This window comes from Budorcas taxicolor, chromosome 1 (genome assembly GCF_023091745.1).
Source record: "Budorcas taxicolor isolate Tak-1 chromosome 1, Takin1.1, whole genome shotgun sequence".
NCBI classification, from domain to species: domain Eukaryota; kingdom Metazoa; phylum Chordata; class Mammalia; order Artiodactyla; family Bovidae; genus Budorcas; species Budorcas taxicolor.
In genome coordinates this window covers 93,365,742-93,390,289 of record NC_068910.1, presented here as the reverse complement: position 1 = coordinate 93,390,289, position 24,548 = coordinate 93,365,742, and positions in this window count along the sequence as shown.

The following is a 24,548-nucleotide window of genomic DNA, read 5'->3' as shown; positions in this document are numbered from 1 at the left end:
TCAGCTTCAACATCAGTCCTACCAATAAACACCCAGGACTGATCTCCTTTAGGATGGACTGGTTGGATCTCCTTAAAGTCTAAGGGACTCTCAAGAGTCTTCTCCAATATCACAGTTCAAAAGCATTAATTCTTTGGCACTCAGCTGTCTTTATAGTCCAACTCTCACATCCATACATGACCACTGGAAAAACCATAGCCTTGCCTAGACGGACCTTTGCTGACAAAGTAATGTCTCTGCTTTTTAATATCTTGTCTAGCTTGTAGGAATAGATTCAGTTCAGTTCAGTTGCTCAGTCATGTCTGACTCTTTGTGACCTCATGAATCGCAGCACACCAGGCCTCCTTATCCATCACCAACTCCCGGAGTTCACTCAGACTCATGTCCATCGAGTCAGTGATGTCATCCAGCCATCTCATCCTCGGCCGTCCCCTTCTCCTCCTGCCCCCAGTCCCTCCCAGCATCAAAGGCTTTTCCAATGAATCAACTCTTCACATGAGGTGGCCAAAGTACTGGAGTTTCAGCTTCAGCATCATTCCTTCCAGAGAAATTTCAGGGTTGATCTCCTTCAGAATGGACTGGTTGGATCTCCTTGCAGTCCAAGGGACTCTCAAGAGTCTTCTCCAACACCACAGTTCAAACGTGTCAATTCTTCAGCACTCAGCCTTCTTCACAGTCCAACTCTCACATCCATACATGACTACTGGAACAACCATAGCCTTGACTAGACGGACCTTAGTTGGCATTAATAAAGCACAGTTCCTACCCAGTAAAGCTCAGTTATAATGGAATTAGATTGCTAAACATGTAACTAGAATCACTATTATATATGATATCTTATATAAATCAATATTATTTAACATACATCAATATATAGTATTTCATATAATATATATTATATTATATAAGATAATAATGTCTGCTCAGTTATGTCCAACTTTTTGTTACCCCAGGACCACCAGGCTCCTTTTTCCATGAGATTTTTCAGGCAAGAATACTGGAGTGGGTTGCCATTTCCTTCTCCAAGTATATGATATATTATATATTAATCATATGTTAATATATAACTTCCTTGACTTAAAATTGCATTATGTCTTGATAAACTCATTATAAATTGAAAATATCTTAAGTTGAAAATGTATTTAATATAATACACCTAACCTACTGAACATTGTAGTTTAAGCCTAGGCTACCTTGATGATGCTCTGAATCCTTACATTAGCTTGTAGTTGGGTAAAAATTATTTAACACCAACATTATTTTACAATAAAGTATTGAATATCTCATGTAACTTATTGAAAACTCTATTGAGAGTTAAAAACAGAATGATTAAATGTGTATGAATTGTCCACAATTTTGATTGTATTGACTGGCTGCCACTCTCCAGCATCGAGTATCACTGCACATCATTAGCCTGGGGAAAAGATCAAGCTTCAAAATCTGAAAAACAGTTTTTATTGAATGTGTACAACTTTTGTACTATGATAAAGTCAAATAGTCTCAAGTCAAACCACCATAAGTGGAACCATCCTAACTAAGCTGGGTACTGTCTGTATTTAGCATACTTTATTTATTTATTTTTTTTGAGCAAAATTTAAATTTATTTCTAACTGGAGGATAATTGCTTTACAATATTGGGTTGGTTTCTGCCATACAACAATGTGAATCAGCCATAGGAATGCGTATGTCCTCCTTCTTAAACCTTTCTCCAGCCTTCAATACCATCCCACCCCTCTAGGTTGTGACAGAGCACCAGATCTCAGCTCCCTGGGTCATACAGAAAATTTCCACTGGCTATCTAATGTTACATATGGCAATGTATTAATGTACAGTGCTGCTTTCTTATTATGTTCTATCATCCCTTTCCCTTCTGTGTCCACAGATCTGTTCTCTATGGCTACATCTCCATTGCTGCCCTGCAGATAGGTTCAACAGTACTATCTTTTAAGATTTCATATATTTGCATTAATATTTATTTTTGTTGATAATATTTGATGATACTTTATATTTTGTTAATATTTTTGTTATTATTTAATAATAAATGTTAATGAATAAATATTAATATTTATTAATAAATATTTTGTTGGTATTTGTTTTCCTCTAAGACTTGCTCCATTCTGTATAATAGGCTCTGGGTTCATCTACCTTATTAGAATTGAGTCAAATGCATGTTTTACAGCTGAGTAATATTCTACCGTGTTATACACCTCAACTTCTTTATCCATTCATCTATCAATGGGCATCTAGATTGCTTCCCTGTTCTAGCTATTATAAATATAGCATCCGTTCAGTGAAGTTCAGTCGCTCAGTCATATCAGACCCTGTGACTCCATGGACTGTATCATGACAGGCTTCCCTGTCCATCACCAACTCCTGGAGATTGCTCAAACTCATGTCCATTGAGTTGGTGATGTCATCCAACCATCCATCCTCTGTTGTGCCCTTCACCCCCTGCCTTCAATCTTTCCCGGCATCAGGGTTTTTCCCAATCAATCAGTTCTTCTCATCAGGAGGCCAAAGTATTGGAGTTTCAGCTTCAGCATTCACCCTTCCAATGAATGCTCAGGACTGATTTACTTTAGGATTGACTGGTTTGATCTCCTTGCAGGTCAAGGGACTCTGAAGTGTCTTCTCCAACACCACAGTTCAAAAGCATCAATTCTTTTGTGCTCAGTTTTTTTTTTTTTTTTATAGTCCAACTCTCACATCCTTATATGACTACTGGAAAAGCTATAGCTTTGACTAAATGGACCTTTCTTGGCAAAGTAATGTCTCTGTAATATGTTATCTAGATTGGTCATACCTTTTCTTCCAAGGAGCAAGCATCTTTTAATTTCATGTCTGCAGTCACGATCTGCAGTGATTTTGGAGACACCCAAAAATGAAGTCAGCTATTGTTTCCATGTTTCCACTGTTTTCCCATCAATTTGCCATGAAATGTTGGGACCAGATGCTATGATCTTAGTTTCTTGAATGTTGAGTTTTAAGTCAGCTTTTTCACTCCCCTCTTTCACTTTTATCAGAAGGCTTTTCAGTTCCTCTTTGCTTTCTGCCATAATGGTGGTGTCATCTGCGTAACTGAGGTTATTCGTATTTCTCTTGGCAATCTTAATTCCAGCTTGTACTTCATTCAGCTCCACAGTTCGCATGTTGTAGTGTGCATATGAGTTAAATAAGCAGGGTGACAATGTACAGCCTTGATGTACTCCTTTCCCAATTTGAAACCAGTCTGTTTTTCCATGTCCAGTTTTAACTGTTGGCTTCTTGACCTGCATACAGATTTCTCAAGAGGCAGGTAAGGGGGTCTGGTACTCCCATTTCTTGAAGAATTCTCCACAGTTTGTTGTGATTGGCACAAAGACTTTGGCATAGTCAGTAAAGCAGAAATAGATATTTTTCTGAAACTCTCTTGCTTTTTCAATGGTTCAACAGATGTTGGCAATTTGACCTCTGGTTCCTCTGCCTGTTCTAAATACAGATTGAACGTCGGAAGTTCTCAGTTCACATCCTGTTGAAGCCTGGCTTGGAGAATATTGAGCATTACTTTGCTAGTGTGTGAGATGAGTGCAATTATGTGTTAGTTTGAACATTCTTTGGCACTGCCTTTCTTTGGATTTGGAATGAAAACTGACCTTTTCCAGTCCTGTGGCCACGGTTGAGTTTTCCAAATTTGTGGGCATATTGAATGCAGCACTTTCACAGCATCATCTTTTAGGATCTGAAATAGCTCAACTGAAATTCCATCACCTCCACTAGCTTTGATCCTAGTGCTGCTTCCTAAGGCCCACTTGACTTCGCATTCCAGAACATATGTTTTAAAAGACATATGTATGTTTTAAAAGATTAGCAAGGCCTAACAGAGCCCAACAAAGGAAGCTGTCAACACTGACTGGAGACTGGGGAGACTTCTCCAAGCTGATGCCATTTGAACTGGGCTTATCTGTGTCTTACCAGAGATTCAGGACCTGCATTGGTCGACAGATTTGGGAGAAGTGTATTATGTAAATAAAACAGTGTGAATCAAAGTGCAGAATATTTTTAAATTGCCAAAGATTTCTAATTAAGACCACTTTCAGGGCATTTCAGAGGGGACGCTACTGACATTTTGGGTGTAGCATGTCTTTGTCTTATGTGACTCCACTAACAATGAAGGAAAATTAAGATTTTTACTTCAGTGTGCTAGATACCAATAACACTCTCCAGACATTACAGCATCTAAAAATCTCCAAGATATTTTCAGAGTCTGATTTTGAAGGCATTTGCAGTCCCTGTTGAGAACTATTGCTCTTGAGTAGTTTCTGATTTTTTAAAAAAGAAAAAAAAATGTTGTAACGTATGTCATCTATGTCCTTAGTCACTCAGTCATGTTTGACTCTTAGCAACCCTTTGGACTGTAGCTCTCCAGGCTTCTCTGTCCGTGGGAATTTTTAGGCAAGAATGCTGGAGTGGGTTGCCATTTCCTCCTCTAGCAGATCTTCCTGACCCAGGTATCAAACCCACATCTCCTGTGTCTCCTGAACTTTAGGCAGGTTCTTTACCTGCTGGTCCATCAGGGAAGCCCACCTGTCATTGGGAAGTACTGAGTCCCAAGTGATAAAATCTGGGTTAGCAGTAGAAAGTTGGAAATGGAGAAGGGAAAATATACAGGTGCTATTATTATAATTTTATTTTAGTTGCTTCCAGATGACATCCAAGCAACAAAAATAAAACTATATTAATACCACCTTTATATTTCCCCCCCCTCCTTTTCCAGCTTTCTGAAGCTAATCCAGATTTTATCACTTGGGACTCAGTACTGCATGTGCTGAACTACTTCATTCCAAGCTCTTCTTCAGGTGTTTCTTCACTCCAAGCAATCTTGCATACTCCTGCCAGACCACTACTACATAGTACTTTTATTAGATAACCAAGTTGTAGCACACTATTTCTGAATTCATAGTATCAGTCGTCCTGTTTGAATTCCATGTACATTCATAAACTGGTAATTTCTGCCTTTTACACATTAAAATTTGTCATTATCGCAAACCAACTTCACTTCATTCTGGCAGATTTCTCACTGAATATACTCTTGACATTACTACTCTGGGACTATGCACATATTCTCACTACCAATGGTGCTTTCTCATCCTTTCCTGTTATTTAAATATTATGCATCTTTAAATATCTAACTGAACTTTCACCTTTACAATGGAGACTTGTTTTATTTTGCTTACTGTTTAGTTTCCTATTAGTTGAACTTTTATAAAATGATGATAAGTACCACAGAATGTGCAACATCCTCACATATAGTACTGTTAGGGTATGTGCTTCTATAAATCGTTGTTATATAGGCTTCTATTTTAAAGAAATTTGTATTTATAATCCACTGTTCAGAATATCTAAAACAGAATCTAGTTAGAGAACTGTCATCATAGTCAGGGTACATTTAATGAAAGAGACAAATGAGAGGGGTCGACAAATTTAGTTCTGAGAGAGAGAAGCAAGAGGCTAAGCAAAGCTAAGTCCAAAAATTGGACAGCAAGGAGATCAAAACAGTTAATCCTAAAGGAAATCAGTCCTGAATTTTCACTGGAAGGACAGATGCTGAAGCTGAAGTGCCAATACTTTGGCCACCTGATGCGAAGAAGTGACTCGTTGGAAAAGACCCTGATGCTGGGAGAGATTGAAGGCAGGAGGAGAAGGGGATGACAGAGGATGAGATGGCTGGTTGGCATCACCAACTCAATGAACATGAGTTTGAGCAAGCTCTGGGAGCTGGTGATGGACAGGGAAGTCTGGCGTGCTGTAGTCCATGGGGTCACAAAGAGTTGGACACGACTGAGAGACTGAACTGAACTGAACTGAAGGATAGTCATGCCTCTATTAGCTTTCTCCAGAGAAACAGAGCCAATAGGAGACATAGATATAAATGATATAGACATAGATAGCAGGTAGATTTATTTTAAGGAATTGTCTCATATGATTATGGAGGCTGAGCAGTTCCAGGATTTGCAGTTAACAAGCTGGAGACCCAGGAGACCAAATCTGAAGAAGTCAGATTTTCTGATGATATAAATTCCAGTCCAAGGGCAGGAGAAGACTGATATTACAGTTCAGCAGTCAGGCAGGCCAATTCCCTCTTAGACTTTTTATTTTATTCAGACTTTGAATTAGCCTGAATTGGGTGGTGCTCATCTGTATTAGAGAGGACAATCTGCTTTATTCAGTCTATTTATTCAGATATTAGTCTCATTCAAAACCCCCCACAGTCTCAGACCAAATGTCTGGGCACACATTGTCTCAGACAGGTTGACACATAAAATTAACCATCATACTGTCATTGACTAGAATAGTGAGTAAGGAGAAGTTGCAGCCCTTACAAAGAAAGTAGCAGGACAAAACCAAAATGTTAATAGACTACCCATGCTGAATTTTATGGTGGACATTAGGAAATGAAGCATTGGACCTTGATATTAAAAATAGTGATAAGGAGCATAACAAAAAGCCCTGGTAGTAAGTAGGTAATAAAAGTTGACAAAAATAAGAGGGAAAATAAGAGGGTGATAACAGAAATTATCACAGAATATGGAAACTAAGAGAAGTATCATTCATTACAAAATCATAATATAGTTGGTTCTCATTATTCAAAGATTCTGTATTTGAAAATTCACCTACCCCTAAAATTTATTTACAACCCCAAAAGCAATACTTGAGACACTTTCACGATTATATGATGGACATCTTAGAATACTGAAAAACTTCAGTTGTCCAAAGTAAACAGGAGGAGAAGGGGATGACAGAGGATGAGATGGTTGGATGGCATCACCGACTCAATGGACAAGAGTTTAAGCAAACTCTGGGACATGGTGAAAGAAAGGAAAGCCTGGCATGCTGCAGTCCATGGAGCTGCAAAGAATCAGACACAACTGAGTGACTGAACAAAAACAAAGTGAACATTCACAGCTTGGACAAAGTAATGCCTTGCCTTCTTTCTGATCTCATAATGTAAGTGAGTGTCATTGTTGTGGTATATTTAGTAGCAACATTTTAAAAAATTGTATTGTTCTTTTCCTTGGTAATTTCACTCTTTGAAATGGTCCCAAAGAATAGTTTTTTTTTATTTTTTTTATTTTTTATTTATTTTTTAATTTTTTAATTTTAAAATCTTTAATTCTTACATGTGTTCCCAAACAATAGTTTTAAAGTGGTGTTTAGTTTCCCATGGCAGAAGAGGACTGTGATGTGCCTTATGGGGGAACAATATGTCTTAAATAAGCATCTTTCAGGCATGAGTAATGGTGTTGTTGGACATGAGTTCAATGTTAATGAATCAATAATATATATTAAATAAGATGTCCCTAAGACCAGATTATGTATTTATCACTTGGCAAAAAAACTCATGGTCAGAGACTTTTAGGAATCCAACCCTGCATTCCCCTCAGCAGCAATGGTTTAGTATTTGCTGAGTTGGTGTTCATGGAATCTATCTAACATAATTACTGCAGATAATGAGAATTGGCTATATATGGTATATTTGTTGACACAGTGTTCTGGTAGTTTTAACATTAATGAGAAAAACTAGATGACATGCATTTTTCAAAGAATAAATGTTAATAAATTGTATTTTATTCTGTGTTAAAAATCAGGTAATTGATGAAGTATTTAAGATAAAGTCATTTAGAATATATATTATCATCCATACTTACCTTGATTTTAGTTTTCCCTACTGATTGGTCCCTTTATTATTTTGGTTCCTTAAGTTATTTTTTCCTAATTCCTACTTCTGGATACTCCTCCTTGCATTTTTTTTTTTTTTTTTCCTAGAAAAGAAGGATGATGCCAATGAGAATTAAGAATATCCAACGATCATAACTTTAGTTTTAAATTTGACTTTTTAGCTGGTTGAGTTTAAAGAATATCATATAAATGTGATATTTATTCACTTATTTAATATTCATTCATTCAGTAATCATCTATTGACCTTCTACTAGGTGCCCAGGAACCTCTTTACCAAGAGTTAACAAAGGTTTTATGGTACTCGATGCTTATACTATTTGTAGACCAGCTTTGATGAAAACAAATTCATTTTAACAGAGTATTTACTGTACTAATATAGGGCCTTGGAAAGAACTCTTGAGATGTGAAACTGTGGGGACTCTGAAACTTGAGCCTCACTATTTTCAGAAGAAGTTCTCTGCCTTTAGTAGAATCAGTAATAGAAATCGTGCTGCTGCTGATGCTGCTAAGTCACTTAAGTTGCGTCCGACTCTGTGCGACCCCATAGATGGCAGCCCACCAGGCTCCCCCGTCCCTGGGATTCTCCAGGCAAGAACACTGGAGTGGGTTGCCATTTCCTTCTCCAATGCATGAAAATGAAAAGTGAAAGTGAAGTCTCTCAGTCTTGTCCGACTCTTCGCAACTCCACGGACTGCAGCCTACCAGGCTCCTCCGCCTGGTAGGCTGCAGTGCGATTTTCCAGGCAAGAGTATTGGAGTGGGTTGCCATTTCCTTCTCCGAATAGAAATCATAGTCTCACATAAATCTGGGGATTAATAAACTTAAGCATAGGAGCTATAATGGAAATAGCTTAATGGGTTGGTTTTCTAGGGCTGAGATAATAAATTACCACAAACTGGCTGGCTGAAAACAATAGAAATATATTCTCTCACAGCTCACAAAGTCAAAGATCTCTAACTAAGCTAGAGGCAGGGCTAGTCTTTCTGGAGTTATCTACAAGGAGAATCTGTACCACACCTTTCTTCTAGCTTCTGGTGATTGCCAGCTATCCTTGACATTCTTTGGCTTGCAGCTTTATCACTCCACTTTCTCCCATCATCGTCTCGTGGCCCTCTTCTCTTTCATATACCTAGGTGTTCATCTTCTTCCTATAAAGATACAACAATCGGATTTAGGACCGCCTCTAATTCAGTATGACCTCATGTTGAGTAATTACACCTGCAAAGATCCTATTTCCATGTAAATTCATATTCTGGGCTTCTGGATAGACCTGAGTTTGGGGCAAGGAAGATGGACAGTATCGAACTTGTTATATCTAATCACCAGTAACAACTGAAAGAACAACTGAAAAGGGTGTATGATAAAACTGGTAAAATGTGAGGGAATAACTCACTCAGACTCACTCGATCTGGGCAAGGCAGGATGCAAATGCAACTTCAACCTGTAAGGATTAACGGTTGGTGTTATTTAAGTCACTAAGTCATATCTGACTCTTTGTGACCCCATGGACTGTAGCCTGCCAGGCTCCTCTGTCCATGGGACTTCCCAGGCAAGAACACTGAAGTGGGTTGTCATTTACTTCTCTGGAGCATCTTCCCAATCCAGGAATCAAACCCACATCTCCTGCATTAGCAAGTGGATTCTTTACCACTGAACCACCAGGGAAGTGCAAGGATTAAGTGTTAATGTATTAATAACAATATTGAGCCTATGATGATGTACCAGATATAACCAATTCTTTATATGTCTCCTTTAGGAGTGAGGAGAGTTGATTATAAAAGTTGGATGTAAATGTAAAGTACATCTAGCTTTTCATACTTCATATTATATTATATAAATATAATAGAAGCTCTTTTAATTCTATGAAGAAGTCATATATTATTTTTAAGTTTAAGGTAATAAATACTATAAACTGATGCTGAGGTAGTTTAAGTGAACACAGAAATTTTCACACAAGGTTTTGGAGAATTTGAAAAGACTGTGGCTGAAAGATGCTGCAGAAATGAGTCCCATTAAATATACAGGACAGCTTAAATCTGTTTAATAGCTCCAGCACTTTTAGTAGAATCTTTGAATAACAACATTTCCATGGAAAAAAGAAAAAGCTTTGAGGTTTCCCTGGTGGCTCAGATGGTAAAGCATCTGCCCACAATGTAGGAGACCCAGGTTCAATTCCTGGATTGGGAAGATTCCCTGAAGAACGAAATGCCAACCCACTCCGGTACTCTTGCCTGGAAAATTCCATGGACAGAGGGGCCTGGAAGGCTACAGTCCATGGGGTCGCAAAGAGTTGGACAAGACCGAGGGATTTCACTTTCTTCCTTTCTTTTTCTTTTTTATTATTTTCTGGGATATAAAAAATATCCTGCTCTCAAGAATTACAAGAACCCACATTCTGCTCCAACAATCACAAGTAAATATTGTGAAAAAAAATTCAAACTTAAAATTTGGGTGAATTTAACCTAACAATTTAATATATTTTTCACATGGCTTATGAATACCTGTTGATATCAAAAGGGATGAGGCTAAGCTATGGGCTAATGACTGTTCCCGTGGAACAAAATTACAGGGAAAGAAGGGAAGAGCATGACTTACAGTGCAATATATGAGCATGATTTATAGTCCAGCATTTATATGCATGTGTGTATGTTTGACTTTCAATATTCTTAGAGTCACAAAGACTTCCTGGAATTGTTTTTGAGGAGAAATATAATATTAATATTTTTTAGGTGTTTTGGTTAAAACAGATTTAGTTAGATTTAGTTCTGACTTCATTTTCAAATGTTTTGAGATCTGTTACAATGGAATGGGAACAAGAATTGCATATGACATTTTAGAGATTTACATTTCATTTTGGCATAAATAAACACAAAACTAATTGGCCCCAGTGAACAGCTAAGGGTGTATTTCCTTTTGTCTCCTCTGCTATTTTCTCTTGTCTGTTGTGGCAAATAATTTGCATAGCCAATCCCTGAAGTGGGCTACTTAAATTGTTGATACATATTAAGTGGTATTATTGAGTAATAATGCTATTCCATTTAACATGTCTCAGCATGAAAAAAATTGGCTGTTCAAGACAAATGCTTCTGTTTGTAAATTATAATAAAACATATCTTAGAAGCTAAAGCCTGAAAATAAACACTATTTTTTTGTTCTGTATCTATCACATTCTTAACCCACTCCATCTTTATCAAAGAATTATGTCATCCATTTCCCTCATAGAAACCAAAAATCTCCAACATCTAGCTAGTCATAGACATGTAAGAAAAAATTTGAGTGTCAATATTCTAGAAGCAAAACTTGTTTTGTACAATGAACATACAAAGAGACTGCTGTATGATTTTCTCCTCTCTAGTGCTTTCTCTTTTAAATTAAGTAAAGCTTTGCTTTAAGAGATTTACTCTTTTAATGCAGATAATTTGAATAATTATACTTCTTTGGAGTAAAACTAGTACATCCCAGCTTAAAATTATACTTAGCTCTTAGTTAAAATTTGAAAAATGAAAGCCTAAATAAAATAGGTGAAAGATCTCTTTCTACTCAGGTAACTACACACAGGAATGATTTAAATAGCATTTCTAGATTTGTTTTTTAAAGAATTATTTGACTAAAAAATTTAACAAGGAGATTTTTAAAGAAATTCACAACAAATCTGAGATTAGTTTGAGACTTCAAAACTATAGATAGTTCAAAAAGATTTCCAGTGGCTGGCAGCTATATCCTATATTGTGACTCCTGTCTATTTGCCTGGAAACCTTTTACCTGATGTAATAGTTACCAGGTCCACTGGGTATATGTACAAGAAAGCCTGTCTCCCTGCCATAAGAGAATATTTTTAAAAGTGGAGAAAACTTTGCTTCATGCTAATTAATCACTAGGCATGATGCATGTATAATCCACGTTAAAGTCATGAGTCAAAGGAGAAAACAAGAGAAATATAGTATATTCCAAGTAGTTCTCAAGAAAGTGAAGGGAGTCAGGATGACCAAGTCTCCTCACCCTCTCAAAAGGTTTCAAATGCAGAGTATGATGTTATTTTGATTAGTTATATTTTCAATTATAGTTGGAGGAAGAGATGTTACAAAATGTAGTAAAATAAGTATCTCCAGCATACTTCAGATTTTAATCTTAATTTGTCATTTGAAGTCTTCTCCCACAGTCCCCATTATTTTTAGAGTCTAAAAAAATGTAGCCCTCTCATTGCTTTCAGTTTATGAGAGTTGCTAATTCATAGACAGTAGAAGAGAATCTGCAGTGTTGTGAGTAAAATAGGAAAAGTACCCAGGAAGCATAGCAGGATATACCACCCCCAAATATGTATCTTTGGAATAAGGATGATTTTGAACTGATTATTTTGAGGAACAGCAGATGTAAGAGAAGCTCTGAAAAGACAGTGGGAGTTACTTTTTGTGAGGAAGATTCCAACTATAGAGGGACTTCCATCTACAAAGGTGTCTCCCTCTCTGCTCTTGTAACCTCATGAGCTGTATGTAGCCCACCAGCCTCCTCTGTCCATGGAATTATCCAGACAAGAATACTGGAGTGGGTTGCTATGCTCTCCTCCATGGGATCTTCCTGACCCAGGGATCGAATCCAGGTCTCCCACATTGTAGGCAGATTCTTTACCATCTGAGCTACTGGCAATTGCTTGTGCAGGAAAAGGGCAGCTCTAAATCATAAGAACATCTTAGCAGTGAAGAAGCCCCAACTTAAGTCTTTGTACCAAACCTAACCCTTATGGCAGAAAGTGAAGAGGAACTAAAAACCCTCTTGATAAAAGTGAAAGAGGAGAGTGAAAATACTGGCTTAAAGCTCAACATTGAGAAAACTAAGATCATGGCATCTGATCCCATCACTTCATGGCAAATAGATGGGGAAACAGTGGAAACAGTGTCAGACTTTATTTTTGGGGCTCCCAAATCACTGCAGATGGTGATTATAGCCATGAAATTAAAAGATGCTTACTCCTTGGAAGGAAAGTTATATAGCATATAACTTGGATAGCATATTAAAAAGCGGAGACATTACTTTGCCGACTAGGGTCTGTCTAGTCAAGGCTATGGTTTTTCCAGTGGTCATGTATGGATGTGAGAGTTGGACTGTGAAGAAAGCTGAGCACCGAAGAACTGATGTTTTTGAACTGTGGTGTTGTAGAAGACTCTTGAGAGTCCCTTGGACTGCAAGAGATTCAACCAGTCCTTTCTAAAGGAGATCAGTCCTGGGTGTTCTTTGGAAGGACTGATGCTAAAGCTGAAACTCCAGTACTTTGGCCAACTAATGCAAATAGTTGACTCATTGGAAAAGACTCTGATGCTGGGAAGGATTGAGGGCAGTAGGTGAAGGCGATGACGGAGGATGAGATGGCTGGATGGTATCACCAACTCGATGGACATGAGTTTGAGTAAACTCTGGGAGTTAGTGATGGACAGGGAGGCCTCAGTTCAGTTCAGTCGCTCAGTCGTGTCTGACTCTCTGTGATCCCATGAATTGCAGCATGCCTGGTATGCTGCGACTCATGGGGTCACAAAGAGTGAGACACGACTGAGCTACTGAACTGAACTAACCCTTACCTTTTCAGAAAAGTCTTATTTTTCCTGGTAACCTCTTGATAACTGACCTCTCCACATCTTTTCTTCTTTTGTCTTTAGTTGAAAATGGTATTAAACTAGTGGCCTAGGCTACCTCAGAGAATTACTCTTTTCCCCCCAGAGTATTTCCCTTGTATATGAAACATACATGTTAATAAACTTCTGTTAATTTGCTTCTTGTTATCTTTTGGGCTTCTCAGATGGTGCTTGTGGTAAAGAACCTTCCTAATAACACAGGAGATGTAAGACATATGGGTTTGACCCCTGGGTTGGGAAGATCCCCTAGAGGAGGGCATGGTAATCCTCTCCAGTATTCTTGCCTGGAGAATCCCATGGACATAGGAGAGCCAAGTGGGCTACAGTCCATAGGGTTGCAAAGTGTTGGACGTGACAGAAGCGACTTAGGACACAAGCAATTTGCCTTTTATTACAGGGTTCACAGGCAAGAACTCAGAAGAGCAGAGGAAAAATGACTCTTTCCCCTCCCACAGCATCAAGGTAATCCATTAGGTAGATGTCTCTTCTCAGAGAGAATGAATGCAGAATTTAGGAAAAGACATATTTTTGTTTTATAAATATAAGAAGAGGCACTAACCTGGTATGAAAGTTCCAGAAAAAGTCAAGCTAGCAGTGTGCTATCCATCAATTAAAAAAAAAAGCATCTCTAAAGGCACTGATCATGGATTTTAAGGTCAAAATTTTTTTAAGATGGCGGAATGGCCTATTACTAAATAAAATATGGATTATTAACAGATGACAGAGAAAGTAAAACAATACATCCAATAATTTACGAAGTCATTCCTATCATAAATGATAATATTCACATGCAAAGAGCAGACCCAAGTTAAGAGGTCAGATAATACCACCATTACCAGTTTAGAGCTATTTTGAATAATTTCAATTCTTCGTGATCAAAATGCAGCTTAAGATATGGAAAGAAATTGCTGATACAATTAAAGAGGTAAACTATTGTTCAACTATAATATTCAAAACTTTTCAAGGGCAAATAACTATAAATTTATTTGCTAGAATCCACATCTCCTGACAATCAACTCAGTGTTTTTAAGTGACATTATAAACTTAGGATGGAGAAAGCAATGGCAACCCACTCCAGTACCCTTGCCTGGAAAATCCCATGGACGGAGGAGCCTGGTAGGCTGTGGTCCATGGGGTCGCTAGGAGTCGGACAGGACTGAGAGGCTTCACTTTCACTTTTCACTTTCATGCATTGGAGATGGAAATGGCAACCCACTCCAGTATTCTTGTCTGGAGAATCCCAGGGACGGGGTTGCCTGGTGGGCTGCCGTCTATGGGGTCGCACAGAGTCGGACACGACTGAAGCGACTTAGCAGCAGCAGCAGCAGCAGCAGCATAAGCTTAGGATGCTAAATCAAATGATTACCTTGGCCCAGGGCCCACCTTCCAAATTGAATAACTTTTCAATATTATTAAAAAACTCTAGATTTACCATCTGTGATGCCTTGAGCCTTTACTAAGTGCTTTATATACATTAGAACTAAGTTTCATAAAAAACTTGACATAAGTAATATTAACTTCTTTTTATGACCAGAAAATGAGACTCATAACAGTTAAATTTCTAGCCTAGTGTCACAAAACAGAAGAGCTGGGGTTCTTCATGTATAAAAATGGTATTCTGTTCATACTTTCTAATATTATTCCATCCCTTTACTTCATTTGAGGAATGTAATTTCTCTGTCAGAATGTCAACCAGCAATGCATATGTAGATTTTTCCTTCTGCTTGTTTTCTTTTAAATAAAATGTATACTATAGATCACTGCTTCTCAAAATTTATTGTGCATATGAATCTCCTGGAGATCTTATTAAAATTCAGTTTCAGACTCAGGTGAGGTCTGAGAATCTGCAGTTTTAACATACTTTGAAGTGATGTTGATGCTGCTGTACTATAGACCATGCCAGACATCCTGGAATGTGAAGCCAAGTGGGCCTTAGAAAGCATCACTATGAACAAAGCTAGTGGAGGTGATGGAATTCCAGTTGAGCTATTTCAAATCTTGAAAGATGATGCTGTGAAAGTGCTGCACTCAATATGCGAGCAAATTTGGAAAACTCAGCAGTGGCCACAGGACTGGAAAAGGTCAGTTTTCATTCCAATCCCAAAGAAAGGCAATGCCAAAGAATGCTCAAACTATGGCAAAATTGCAGTCATCTCACATGCTGGTAAAGTAATGCTCAAAATTCTGCAAGCCAGGCTTCAGCAATACGTGAACCATGAACTCCCTGATGTTCAAGCTGGTTTTAGAAAAGGCAGAAGAACCAGAGATCAAATTGCCAACATCTGCTGGATCATGGAAAAAGCAAGAGAGTTCCAGAAAAACATCTATTTCTGCTTTACTGACTATGCCAACACCTTTGACTGTGTGGATCACAATAAACTGTGGAAAATTCTGAAAGATGGGAATACCAGACCACCTAACCTGCCCCTTGAGAAAACTATATGCAGGTCAGGAAGCAACAGTTAGAACTGAATATGGAACAACAGACTGGTTCCAAATAGGAAAAGGAGTACATCAAGGCTGTATATTGTCACCCTGCTATTTAACTTATATGCGGAGTACATCATGAGAAACGCTGGACTGGAAGAAACACAAGCGGGAATCAAGATTGCTGTGAGAAATATCAATATGATATGCAGATGACACCACCCTTATGGCAGAAAGTGAAGAGGAACTAAAGAGCCTCTTGATGAGAGTGAAACAGGATAGTGAAAAAGTTGGCTTATAGCTCAACATTCAGAAAACGAAGATCATGGCATCCGGTCCCATCACTTTATTGGAAATAGATGGGGAGACAGTGGAAACAGTGTCAGACTTTATTTTTGGGGGCCCAAAATCACTGCAGATGGTGACTGCAGCCATGAGATTAAAAGACGCTTACTCCTTGGAAGAAAAGTCATGACCAACCTAGATAGCATATTCAAAAGTAGAGCCATTACTTTGCCGACTAAGGTCCGTCTAGTCAAGGCTATGGTTTTTCCTGTGGTCATGTATGGATGTGAGAGTTGGATTGCGAAGCAGGCTGAGAGCCGAAGAATTGATGCTTTTGAACTGTGGTGTTGGAGAAGACTCTTGAGAGTCCCTTGGACTGCAAGGAGATCCAACCAGTCCATTCTCGAGGAGATCAGCTCTGGGATTTCTTTGGAAGGAATGATGCTAAAGCTGAAGCTCCAGTACTTTGGCCACCTCATGTGAAGAGTTGACTCATTGGAAAAGACTCTGATGCTCGGAGGGATTGGGGGCAGGAAGAGAAGGGGACGACCGAGGATGAGATGGCTGGATGGCATCATGGACTCGATGGATGTGAGTCTGAGTGAACTCTGGGAGATAGTGATGGACAGCGAGGCCTGGCGTGCTGCGATTCATGGGGTCGCAAAGAGTCGGACACGACTGAGCGACTGAACTCAACTGAAGGGGTAATCATTAATAATGCCATAGCATCATAGTCTGTGGACCTAAAGCAATATAGAAACTATTACTCTTCTGCAATGAGGTGAGAAACTTGTTGGTACTGATGTAAATCAGTGTCCATCTTCCTTCATGGAGAAACTTGTTAAGAAAAGAATGACAGATGAACTAAACGATGTGCTTAATGACAAGATAGATTTACATTCTCATGATCCAAGCACCTTACCTTAAATAAGACATGGATTAGGCAACAAACAACTCACAAACAAGCTACATTCAAAGACACATATATTCGGAGTTGAGAGAGGAGGAGCATTTTGAATGGGGAGAAGGACAAATAAAAATGATTTTTCTGGGGTGGGGGGGGGGGTGGGGGAAAGCATTATCTGTAGAAATTGCAAAAGCCTTGCAGTAAAGAGCCATAAAGATTGGTTACCTGGAGAGTGTAGCATCAAAGGGAGGGGGGAAAGAGTTTGGACAAAGGGTGTTTTGAAGTTAAAGACAGACATTTCCTATTTTATCAATTTACCTTTGGCTGTGGAAAAATGTTCGTCCTGCCATTCTAGCATTAGAATCCTAGGAAATGGTGGTCTCAGTAGTTCTCAAGTCTGACTATTAGAACCAATCTTGAGAGCTTTAAAAATAATTCTCAAGGAGACTATGATTTAATTATTTTACATCCAATGCTTGATCATTAGAATTTTTAAAATTCCTCAGGGTATCTTGTGTTTTCCTGGTGGCACTAGTGGTAAAGAACCTTCCTGCCAATGCAGGAGATGCAAGAGATGTGGGTTCAGTCCCTGGGTTGGGAAGATGCCTGGAGAAGGAAATGGCAACCCACTCCAGTATTCTTGCCTGGAGAATTTCATGGACAGAGGAGTCTGGTGGGCTACAGTCCATGGGATTGCAAACAGTCAAGCATGACTGAGCTCACAAACACACAGGGGATCTTACTATACATCAAAGATAAAAATACTGAAACTATATATATTTAGTCCTCTAAAGACTAATTCGTGAAGCTAGTGATACTTGTAATATTGTTTCCAAGAAACAATTTTATAATCCAGTATTTAGTATCATCAATCCTCTACATAATTTAGAGGGAATTAAACAGATTTTGAGACCAGCAAGGAGTGATTAGTAGGAAGCAACATGGACTTGGTCAGTACAGGTTGGGACAAACTATTTACTTTTTTGGTAGACTTTTCATATAAGATAAATGAAATTTGCATGACAATAATACTAATTTATCTTTTTTTGTGCTTGATAGAAAAGCACTTATATATATATATATATATATATAGTGTGATATTCACTATAATTCTGAATATTAGGAAATAAATATATTGTGTGTGATATTTACTATAATTCTGAATATTAGGAAATAATCCATTTTTAATTTTTTAAGATTGAAATCCTGAAATAATAAGAGACTAACATGCATTTACACAGTTAGATTTACTGACATTACATAAACTCTTATATAAATCTTAGGTGCAGAAAAGCACTGATAAAGTCTTTCATTACAACTTTTGGATAAGATGGAAAGATGTGAGCTGGACTATAAAGCAAATGGAATGATCTGTAGATTACTAAATATGTTTACTTAAAGTATGTTGATTGATGTCAACTTTGATATATTTTTATAGTGAGATCAGAGTTTGTTCTGTTCTACACTTTTAAATATTTATTACTAATGAATATGATAAAGATATATAAGTTATGGTTGTCTGATACACAAAGCTAAGATTGACAGTATTCTGTACACCAGAATCCATAGTTAAAAATCCGGACAGACAGATGTCAAATATACCAAGATAAAATTTTACATGCAGATTAAAGTTTGCATTCAGTTCAAAACTACCAAGTGCATCTAAAGAGAGCATATTAAGCAACCTCAAATATTTGAAGTATTTTTTATGAAGAAGAGAAGTTTGATGCAGTTTGTATCGATCTCCAAGACAGAAATAGGAGAGTGAAACAAAGATCAAGGTAGTCTGTAGCAGAACGTGAAAGGATTTTTGACAGGAAAGAACTAATATTTTTAGAATCTTTGTCCTGATAAGGATTTGGTATTCTGCCACGATATTATGCTTAATTATTATAGCACTGTTATGAGGGAAGTGCAATAAACTGCTACTATAGTGAGGAAATTGATTATGTAAGTTAAGCTTTTTGTTAAAAATCACACATAGAACATGAGGTAAACTCAAATTTTAAACTCAAGTTAGTTGGTTTCATTTTGCAGATATATTTACCAAAATAATAAATTCTCACGGGAATTATTTAAACAGAGCCCAGAGAAAAAACCTTTCAGTGGACAACTATCAGTTCAATTTAGTTCATTTCAGTCGCTCAGTTGTGTCCGACTCTTTGTGACCCCATGGACTGCAGCATGCCAGGCCTCCCTGCCCATCACCAACTCCTGGAGTTTACCCAAGCTCATGTCCATCAAGTTGGTGATGCCATCCAACTATCTTATCCTCTGTCGTCCTCTTCTCCTGCCTTCAATCTTTCCCAGCATCAGGGTCTTTTCAAATGAGTCAGCTCTTTGCATCAGGTAACCAAAGTATTGCAGTTTCAGCTTCAACATCAGTCCTTCCAATGAATATTCAGGACTAATTTCCTATAGGATGGACTGGTTGGATCTCCTTGCAGTCAAAGGGACTCTCAAGACCCTTTGTTCACCAAAGTTCAAAGGCATCAATTCTTCAGTGCTAAGCTACTAAAGTAATGCTCAAAATTCTCCAAGACAGCATTCAGCAGTAGGTGAACTGTAAACTTCCAGATGTTTGAGCTGCTTTTAGAAAAGGCAGAGGAAGCAGAGATCAAATTGCCAACATCCGATGGATCATTGAAAAAGAAAGAGTTCCAGGAAAACTTCTATTTCTGCTTTATTGACTATGACAAAGACTTTAACTGTGTGTATCACAATAAACAGTGGAAAATTCTGAAAGAGATGGGAATAACAGACCACCTGACCTGCCTCTTGAGAAATCTGTATGGACATGGAACAACAGACTGGCTCCAAATAGGAAAAGGAGTATGTCAAGGCTGTATATTGTCACTCTGCTTATTTAACTTCTATGCAGAGTACATCATGAGAAGTGCTGGGCTGGATGAAGCACAAGCTGGAATCAAGATTGCCAGGAGAAATACCAATAACCTCAGATATGCAGATGATACCACCCTTATGGTATAAAGTGAAGAGGAACTAAAGAGCCTCTTGATGAGACTGAAAGAGGAGAGTGAAAAAGTTTGCTTATAGCTCAACATTCAGAAAACTAAGATCATGGCATCTGGTCCCATCACTTCATGGCAAATATATGGGGAAACAGTGGAAACAGTGTCAGACTGTATTTTTTTAGGCTCCAAAATCACTGCAAATAGTGATTGCAGCCATGAAATTAACAGATGCTTACTCCTTGGAAGGAAAGTTGTGACCAACCTAGATAGCATATTCAAAAGCAGAGACATTACTTTGCCAACAAAGGTCCATCTAGTCAAGGCTATGGTTTTTCCAGTGGTCATGTATGGATGTGAGAGTTGGACTGTGAAGAAAGCTGAACACTGATGCTTTTGAACTGTGGTGTTGGAGAAGACTCTGCAAGGAGAGCCAACCAGTCCATTCTAAAGGAGATCAGTCCTGGGCATTCATTGGAAGGACTGATGTTAAAGCTGAAATTCCAATACTTTGGCCACCTCATGCGAAGAGTTTACTCGTTGGAAAAGACCCTGATGCTGGGAGGGATTGAGGGCAGGAGAAGAAGGGGACGACAGAGGATGAAATGGCTGGATGGCATCACCGACTCGATGGCCATCAGTTTCAGTGAACTCCAGGAGTTGTTGAGGGACAGAGTGGCCTGGCGTGCTGTGATTCATGGGGTTTCAAAGAGTCGGACATGACTGAGTGACTGAACTAACTAACAAACTAAACTTTCTTTATAGTCCAACTCTCACGTCTATACATGAGTACTGGAAAAATCATAACCCTGACTATACTGACCTTATTTGGCAAAGTAATGTCTTTGCTTTGTAATATATGTCTAGGTTGATCATAACTTTCCTTCCAAGGAGTAAGTGTTTTTTTATTTCATGACTGCAGTCACCATCAGCAGTGATTTTGGAGCCCCCCAAAATAAAGTCTGACACTGTTTCCACTGTTTCCCCATCTATTTCCCATGAAGTGATGGGACAAGATGCCATGATCTTAGTTTTCTGAATGTTGAGCTATAAGCCAACTTTTTCACTATCCTGTTTCACTCTCATCAAGAGGCTTTTTAGTTCCTCTTCACTTTTTGCCATAAGGGTGGTGTCATCTGCATATCTGAGGTTATTGATATATCTCCAAGCAATCTTGATTCCAGCTTGTGCTTCATCCAGCCCAGTGTTTCTCATGATGTACTCTGTATATAAGTTAAATAAGCAGGGTAACAATATACAACATTGTCATACTTCTTTTCTAATTTGGGACCAGTCTGTTGTTCCATTTCCAGTTCTCACTGTTGCTTCCTGACCTGCGTACAGGTTTCTCAAGAGGTAGGTCTGGTGGTCTGGTATTCCCATTTCTTTCAGAATTTTCCACTGTTTATTGTGATGCACACAGTTAAAGGCTTTGGCATAGTCAATAAAGCAGAATAGATGTTTTTCTGAAACTCTCTTGCTTTTTTGATGATCCGTCGGATGTTGACAATTTGGTTCATCTGCCTTTTCTGAAACCAGATTGAACATCTGGAAGTTTACTGTTCATGTGTTGCTGAACCTGACTTGGAGAATTTTGAGCATTACTTTACTAGCATGTGACATGAGTGCAGTTGTGCAGTAGAATGAGCATTCTTTGGCATTTCCTTTCTTTGGGAATGGAATGAAAACTGACCTTTTCTAGTCCTGTGGCCACTGCTGAATTTTCCAAATTTGCTGGCATATTGAATGCAGCACTTTCACAGCATCATCTTTTAGGATTTGAAGTAGCTCAACTGTAATTCCATCACCTCCACTAGCTTTGTTTGTAGTGATGTTTCCTAAGTTCCAGTAGACTCCACATTCCTGGATGTTGGCTCTAGGAGAGTGATCACACCATCGTGATTATCTGGGTCTTGAAAATCTTTTCTATACAGTTCTTCTATGTGTACTAGCCACCTCTTCTTAATATCTTCTGCTTCTGTTAGGTCCATACCATTTCTGTCCTTTATCGAGCCCATCTTTGCATGAAATGTTCCCCTGGTATCACTAATTTTCTTGAATACATCTCTAGTCTTTCCCATTCTATTGTTTTCCTCTATTCCTTTGCACTGATCACTGAAGAAGACTTTTTTTTTTAATCTCTCCTTGCTATTCTTTTTAACTCTGCATTCAAATGGGTATATCTTTTCTTTTCTCCTTTGTTTTTGGCTTCTCTTCTGTTCACAGCTATTTGTAAGGCCTCCTCAGACAGGCATTTTGCTTGTTTGCATTTCTTTTTCTTGGGGATGGTCTTGATCCCTGTCTCCTGTAGAGTGTCACAAACCTCCATCCATAGTTCATCAGGCACTCAGTCTACCAGATGTAGTCCCTTAAATCTATTTCTCACTTCCACTGTATAATCATAAGGAATATGATTTAGGTTATACCTGAATGGTCTAGTGGCTTTCTCCACTTTCTTCAATTTATGTCTGAATTTGACAATAACGAGTTCATGATCTGAAGCACAGTCAGTTCTTGGTCTTGTTTTTGCTGACTGTATAGAGCTTTTCCATCTTTTGTTGCAAATAATATAATCAATCTATTTGCAGTGTTGAAATTCATGTGTATAGTCTTCTCTTGTGTTGTTTGAAGAGGGTGTTTGCCATGACCAGTGCATCCCCTTAGCAAATCTCTATTTGCCTTTGCCCTGCTTCATTCTGTACTCCAAGGCCAAATTTGCCTGTTACTGTATCTCTTGACTTCCTACTTTTGCATTCCAGTTCCCTATAATGAAAAGGACATCTTTGTTGAGTGTTGGTTCTAAAAGGTCTTGTAGATATTCCTAGAACCATTCAACCTCAGCTTCTTCAGCATTACTGGTTGGGGCCTAGACTTGGATGACTGTGATACTGAATGGTTTGCCTTGGAAAAGAACAGAGATCATTCTGTTGTTTTTGAGATTTCATCCAAGTACTGCATTTCAGACTCTTTTGTAGACTATGATGGCTACTCCATCTCTTCTAAGGGATTCTTGCCTACAGTAGTAGATATAATGGTCACCTGAGTTAAATTCACCCATTCCAGTGCATTTTAATTCGCTGATTCCTAAAATGTCGATGTTCACTCTTGCCATCTCCTGTTTGACCACTTCTAATTTGCCTTGATTCATGGATATAACATTCCAGGTTCCTATGCAATATTGCTCTTTATAGCATCAGATCTTGCTTCTATTACCTGTTGCATCCACAGCTGGGTGTTGTTTTTGTTTTGGCTCCATCTCTTTATTTTTTCTGGAGTTATTTCTCCACTGATCTCCAGTAGCATATTGGGCCCCTACCAACATGGGGAGTTCCTCTTTCAGTGTCCTATTTTTTGCCTTTTCATACCAATCATGGGATTCTAAAGGCAAGAATACTGAAGTGGCTTGCCACTTCCTTCTCCACTGGACCTCATTTTGTCAGTATTCTCCACCATAACCCTTCCATCTTGAGTAGCCCCACACAGCATGGCTTAGTTTCATTGAGTTAGAGAAGGCTGTGGTCCATGTGGTTAGATTGGTTATTTTTCTGTGATTGTGATTTCAGTCTGTCTGCCCTCTGATGCCCTTTCTCAGCGCCTACCATCTTAGTAGGCTTCCTCTTACCTTGGACGTGGGTTATCTCTCAGGGCTGCTCCATCAAAGTGCAGCTGCTGCTCCTTACCTTGGACGTGGGGTATCTCCTCTCAGCTACTCAAGCGCTGTGCAACCACTGCTTGCTATAATAGATTAATTTAAATTTTTTAAAATTTTCTTTTAATTGTTAGACTTATTGATATTGTGACCCCCTTTCTTTAGCAATTATTTCCTTCTCAGTCTCCTGATTATCATGGGGATTACCTGTTTGAGAATCATGTGACTTGTTTGTTCCTTAGCAGAGTTATATGCTTCCCACCTCACCTGAAGCCTAGTTGTTTGACTGAGCAAAGGATGGGTGGGCATCAGTTTTAGACTTGGCACTGAATAGTTTCCATGAGATTTCTAAAGTTGGAGCATATTATTCTTATTGCAGGTTATTCAGATTACCAAACCTAAAGCTCAAAAATTGCTAAAAGCCATGTTCTCTTTCAAGTTAGAGAAAGCAGGTCTAGAGCTAAACAGAGGGAATGAGAGATGAGAAAGGGAACACCAGTGGCATCTAAGAACCTGGTTCTGTATTTCTGAGGCTAAAATACATTTCAGGCTTCGTTTCATGACAGACAATCCTTTGCCTTTGGCTTCAGCTACTTTGAATTGGATTTCTCACCACTGAAGTGCAAGGTCCCCAATCACTTTCTGCCCAAAACGCCAACAAATAAAATTTAAGTCACAGAAATGGCATTCGAGGATTAAGTCCTTGCATATATGAGTCCCATATTGAAATAAATTACAATTTAATTCTTTCACAAAAAATGTTTACCACATAATGTAAAGCATGATATTTAACTCTCTTTTTTTTGTTCTTGTGCAAATGAGTTTTGTGTTTATGACATTGTTTAATTTTTCCAATAAAAGTCCCTTAGTAATGAAGGTGTAGATATATGGAAACCAAAGTTATGATAAGATGTATGTGAATTGACTTTGTGTAGGTTTGTAAAATCAGAGTTCTAATTTTAGCTCCT